This window comes from Pseudorasbora parva, chromosome 1 (genome assembly GCF_024679245.1).
Source record: "Pseudorasbora parva isolate DD20220531a chromosome 1, ASM2467924v1, whole genome shotgun sequence".
Taxonomy (NCBI): Eukaryota; Metazoa; Chordata; class Actinopteri; order Cypriniformes; family Gobionidae; genus Pseudorasbora; species Pseudorasbora parva.
In genome coordinates this window covers 12,607,215-12,613,511 of record NC_090172.1, presented here as the reverse complement: position 1 = coordinate 12,613,511, position 6,297 = coordinate 12,607,215, and the positions used below count along the sequence as shown (strand labels likewise).

At 41.6% G+C, this 6,297-nt stretch overlaps 1 protein-coding gene across 1 annotated transcript in view; it reads left to right on the top strand.

Annotated features, from left to right (window-relative positions):
* Window positions 1-5,955: 5,955 nt before the first annotated feature.
* sipa1 (signal-induced proliferation-associated 1) overlaps window positions 5,956-6,297 on the top strand; it is an 84,466-nt gene continuing 84,124 nt past the window's right edge. The window contains exon 1 of the mRNA XM_067424723.1: window positions 5,956-6,169. The gene's annotated coding sequence lies outside the window, so the exon portion shown is untranslated. The remainder of the gene's footprint in view (window positions 6,170-6,297) is intronic.

Here is a 6,297-nt window from a genome sequence, read left to right as displayed (position 1 = left end):
TAGAGGGAATGCTCTGACTAGTACATGGCTTAAATTATTTTACAGGACATGGTACCTCAGGATCCACTGGACTTGAAACTTGAGAATGGAGAATAGTGGACTGCTTTGCACAGACCTTTTCTTCCGCTTTTGACGGGTTGATGCCGTGTGCTTGACTTCTTCTGTAGTATCTGCAGCTAACTCGTCTAACCCAGGCAGAATAGCAGAGATCTTCGTCGACTCAGCAGTGACTGAAACTGATTTACTTGACTGAGGGATGATAGTGGTTGACTTGACTGGTTCTTGAAAAATAGAGGTGGACAGGTCTGGTTCAAGAATAGCAGAAATTGACTTGGACTTAGAAGTGACTGGAACTGACCTGGCTTCCTGGGAGAAGATAACGGCTGACTGGCTCTGAATTTATGAATCAATTTCTGAATTTTTGGTGATCTTTGCAGACTCTGGGGTATATGTGGTGGACTGGACTACCCTCCCCTTGCTGGATCCTAGATTCTTGGTAGAAGCAAGCAGAGGATCATGAACATGACATGACAGGCAAGGAAGGGCGGGGTAATCACTGCAAACAGATCCTGGTCGACTTTGGATTCCCTAACGACTGCAATGACTGAGGTATCAGGAGAAAATCCAGAAATCCAGACTCCTGAGAGAATCCATCTCTCATGCAGGCAATGGGTCATCTAAACAGGTGTTAAAGAGCCCTTTAGAGCAGCATCATAATCTAGCCCCACAGCAAAAAGAGCAGCCACTATGCAACGACTCAAGAAGGTGGTTGGCTGGAGAGCAGTTATGTCATAGCAGAACGAGACCAGAGGATACCAGCGAGGGCAAGCAGGAATCCAGGGGCAATGCACTCGGGTATCTCAGGAAATTGCAGCTAGGCAAGGAGAGCAAGCAGCCAGGGCAGCTCTGCTTGCAGGACAGAACTGAAACTAGAGACACAGGAAACAAGACAAGATAGGGCCAAAAGTCATAAGTAATGCTTAGCACTACTAGAGTAACAGCACAAGTAGGCACCACATATAACGAACCAGCAACACATAAGGGAAAGAGCACACATTTATAAAAGGAGCAGAAAACAAGGAAAAGGTGAACACACAGACATACAAGTAGCAAAGAACATGAGGAAAGGGTAAGCACACTCAGACAAGGAACAGGTGAGCACACTCAGAAAAATGAGGGATACACGGTGACTAAACATAAGGGTGTGGTAATTGGAAACAAGGCAAGAACAGAGGAGAACATGGCCAACACAAACCAATATAGAGCCATGTGTTCATGCACAACACAAACAAAGACAAGAGGGGGAGAACCCTAACACCACAGCTCATTGGCCACTGATGCAACAACAACCAATTAGCTACATTATCACATATAGATGGCGATGCAGTCAATACCAAATGAGTTAAGGACCTATCAGCCTGCACCATCTAGAGTTTCATGCCAGAACTTGGTATAAAAAAACTGCTTTTCATTGTTTGTTAAATGTCACAGTGCATTAACTAATGTTAACAAATACAACACTTGATTTTAATAATCTATTAGTAAAGGTTGAAAGTGACATTAACATGAAACCTTATTGTAAAATGTGACCTGTATGCAGTGGCGTAGCACCAAGTTTTGGGCCCTGGGTACAAACCATCTTGCTGGGCCCCCGTACCATGTATGTGTATGTATAGAAAACGGACTTCCCTGCCTTGGGCCCTGGTTACTCAGTACCCTTTATCCCCCCAGTCCCACGCCCCTGCCTGTATGGCTGAGGGTGTTTAATACAACCTCTGTAGTCCCATTTAGCGACTTAGTAACCGCCTATGTCAAGACAAATAGAAGCTTTAAAAATAATCACAAGAGGCAATTACTGATGCATTTTATGTCATTGTAATGGTTTTGGGTCATGTTCATGTTTCATGTTCTCAGTTTATTATGTTCTTAATTTGTCATGCTCACTGTCTTGTTTTCTAGTTTTTCAGGTGATCCATTGTCATGTGATTTCCCATGTGTTCTTGTGTCATGTTGTTATTAGGCTTGTTCGGCTTCATATAGCAATGCGCAGACCGATCGGCGGCTGACTTGAAGCAGTGCATGTTGGTTCGAAATTTTGTCCAACTTAAGGCAGTGCCGACGGCACGTGAGTGTCACGTATGTTAACAAAGTACCGCAAGAACGATTTGAGAGCAGCCGGCTAATGCAGCCGGTAAAGCTTCTCAAGAGCGACTGCACAAGGCTGCACAAACTCTAATGACAACACAGCTGTTCCACGATTGGCCGAATTGGCCTACTCTAGCCAATCGGATGCATCCTGCCGCAGCCGATGTCGAACACAACTATTAGTTCATTGTTTAATCATCGTTCACAAGTGTCCCTTGTCTAGTCATTAGTCCTTGTGTATTTAAGCCCTCATGTTTGCCGTGGTCCTTGATGAGTATTGTTTATGTAACCTACTGTTGTTATGTGTATTCTACACTGTAAAAAATAATTAAAAATAAGTTCCCTAAGCCCCTTTCACACTGCACGTTGGACCCGCAATATTCCTGGAACATTGCCGGGTCGCCTTCTGTGTGAAAGCAACCACGTCCCGGAATTGATTACCGAATTGAACCCGGGTCGGGGACCTAGTAACATTGCGGGATTCGACCCGGGACGAGTGCTGTGTGAACAAAAGCCAAAACTAATGCCGCAAAGTGTACGTAGTTATCGTGCGACTCCTAGAGCTTGTTTTTTTCAATAATACAACCCTGCAGTGCCAGAAGAGCTAGTCAGTGTTTTAAACGCAGAGAGTGTTCGTATACAAAAGAAACTAAAATTAAACAAGCAGAAATGTGCGCAAACTGGACACAAGTTGAGACCACGGAGCTCCTTACTATCCGCGCTGAAGCTGAGATCGCTCGCCATTATACGTCACATCAGGATGTCACGTGTCAACTCTATCCAGGACCGTTACGGGTTGTGTGTGAAAGCGCACATATTACGGTATTTCGCTGGCAGTGAGAATGGACCAAATCTAGCGGCCCGGGAACAAATGCCGGGTCGCATTATCCGTGTATTTGCCGGAATCACAGTGTAAAAGGGGCTCTCTAGTTGCCTTAAAATTCTGAGTTCATTGAAATAAAAAAATGAGTTATTACAATGGACTTTTTTGTGAATCGACAACCTTTGCTCAAATATTATTAAAAGATTTTTTTTGTGTGCTTTATTTGTGATGATGCAGCCAAATTGTGCTATTTTCATGATTTATCATATTTTTATGTGGTTCAGATACAATAATATTTTGAGTTTCTATTTATTAAACCAATTCCCTTCATTGTATCAACTCAAATTTTAAGGCAACCAGGTTACTTATGTTTTAAAGTTAAACCCCCTTTTTTTTTTACGTCAGTCTGTTGTCAAGTCTGTTCATAAGTCAAGTCTAGTTTTGTTTGGTAATTCTTCACGCTGTAAATAAACTGCACTTGGGTTTATCTCTACAACTTGCCTCCAGTGTACCCTCTTCGTTACAGTCCACAAAATGTGGAAATATCTTCAGCATGTGTTAAAACAGCACTGGGTAACTTTTGCTCTCAGGGTCCCCTACAGTTGGGAAAAAATAATGTCCTCAACTACTGTCGTAAACTCTGTCATCCTACAACAGGGGATGCCATCGTGCGTGCATTTGTTGACATGACAACCCTGATAGCCCTGAACTAGTGATGTGCGGGTCGTCTCATAACCCGTGGACCCCGTATGTCTATTTAATGGTCGCGGGTGTGGGGCGGGTTGTAAAAATATATACAGTGGTGCGGGGCGGGCCAAATAATTTCATGAAAGCAGGTTGGTGCAGCACTAACAGTTCCCCTGAACACTGCAGGAGGAGTTCACATGCAGGTGTTCGTCTGGCGTCGCGTGTGAAATGTCTTCATTCCAGGTACAGTCAGTGGCATATGTTTCAGCATGTCATATGAATATAATTTCATGAGTTTTATTTTTTTTCAAATGCCAAATAAGCGCGATGCTCTCTTTACAAGCCAGCGTCATTATATAGTAGCCTAGTCTATTGGTTACCGTTTTACAGAATCTATATGATACTTCAGTTCAATGTTTGAGTGGTAGGTAATCACCATAACAAGCAGGACAGCATCGGTCGGGCACGCCTCCTTCAGCTCACGCCAACGAGCAAACCGTCGCTGGTCCAATGTTGATCCTCGTCATGCCTTTAAGCCGATCACTTTTTCGTTTCCTCTTATTGCTTTCCTCCAACAAAACCTTTTCTTATTTGTCTGTGCTGCTTCGGACATGACTATATTATCCGACAAACAAAGTTGGGCTCGCACGTCCGAATTTAAGGAAGTGTGGGTGTTGGTGTAAGTGACGTATATGCTGTAAAGCAGTCGAATTTTGTAGTTCTTTTTGTTCTCGGGTTACTACCCGAAACCCGAAGTTTAAAAGTACGATTAAAAACGGTACAGACCCCATCAGGCTATGGCAGACGTGTCATTCAACCTATTGTAAGTCGATGTATCATCACAAGAGTCTTGAAAATATATTATGAAGGTTGAAAAGTTACCTAGTGCTGATTTAACCACTGACCTTATTTTAGGCATTTAACTATTAAACCCATTCAAATAAATTGACTGATGTCAGGGTGATGGAACCGGAAATGCTAAACTTTTGGCCTCCAAAAATAAGTCATCCCTGCAGCACTCTATTAATTAATACTTTGAATTATAGCTTTTATTTTTACATTTTCAGTATTAATTTTAATTGCAGTTCAAATTTTATTGTTTTTTATGTGCTTTTTTATATGTTTTTTTAAAGCTTCGATTTATTTTATTTTATTTTTAGTAATTTTAGGTAATTAAACATTTAATTCAGTTTTCCATCTAATATTTATGTCATTTTATTTCAGCTTCATTTAGTTCTATGAAAAACGGCACAGCTCCAGAAGAGCTCTTATTGTGTTTCGTTCATCTGCAAGGTTTCAATAAGAAAATGAATGAAAATGTAATTTAAATAATCTATAAAAATAGCATCTTTCTGATAGATATTTTGAACCAACAACAAGAACTCATTCTCTCCTTTCTTACAGGAATATTGTAATTTGGGAATCAAACAAAAAGGCTTTGTGTGTGTGTGTGTGTGTGTGTGTGTGTGTGTGTGTGTGTGTGTGTGTGTGTGTGTGTGTGTGTGTGTGTGTGTGTGTGTGTGTGTGTGTGTGTGTGTGTGAGTGACACATCGACCAACCCCCCAAATCACTCCTCCCCTACTTCCGTGGTGTTCAGTTAGTATCAGGGAGGGTCACCCCACATTCTGCTGCCAGATGGCCAAGCCATAGTAGAGTCCTCTTTGCTATAATACTGAATCTAGAGGAGAGCCTCTCCCAGTCCTCATTACGATGTGTATGTATGTGCTGACATGAGTCAGGAGTGTTTAGGGTTATGCACACCAAAAAGCACAAGCTACAAAAATGCTAAGAATCGGATATACTCTCTTATTGGAATTGATGGTTCCATGAAAGCCTTTAACATTTATACGTTTCAAAAATGCTTCTTTATAGTGAAAAATGATTCTTTAGACAATTCACATTTTTATTCACACTAAGAAAAAAATGGTTATTTTAAAAATAATAATGGTTATTTAAAAAAAATTAACTGTGTTTCCTCCCCCGGTTGAACTCAAAATTGGTTTTTCTAAAGCATCGTTGCAAAACCACCCTTTTGGAGCCTTACTTAAAGAGGAAAATAATAATTTCTACTCCATTCTAATCTAGTCTCTTTAATCATCCATCCATTAGTCTAGAAAAAGGATTACTGTAGCTACAGTGAGGAGGAGGCTGAGGAGCCAGAGGGCAAGAGAGATCCAAGAAAGAGGGTGAAGGAGAGAAAAGATAGGAGGGGGTGGAGTGCAATAGCATATGCGGGGCGGAGGAAGGGGCTGGCTTTATTTTGATGTGAATGGGTATTAAAGGGAGCATGCTAAAGAGGGGCAGAAAAAGACGGCGAGCAATCCCACTTGCCCCTGTAAGAATAACATGATGGGGGCATAGTGAGCTTCACAGGGCAAGCTGTCAATGGTGGATTTTGCATTTCTGCATTGATATATTTGGGTGAAGGAAAACAGCCTTCACTGGGGGAGAGAGATCTCAAAACTGCTATCATGAATTGAAGTGTTTATGTGGAACTGAAATGAAAACTGGGAGGTAAGAGCCTTTTTTTGGTCTGTGCATTTAAAACTGCACATCTTGCTGTACACCATTACAAATAAACATTATAAAAGGGGTTTTCACAACAATGCCATAGAAGAACCATTTGGAACCTTTAGAACCTT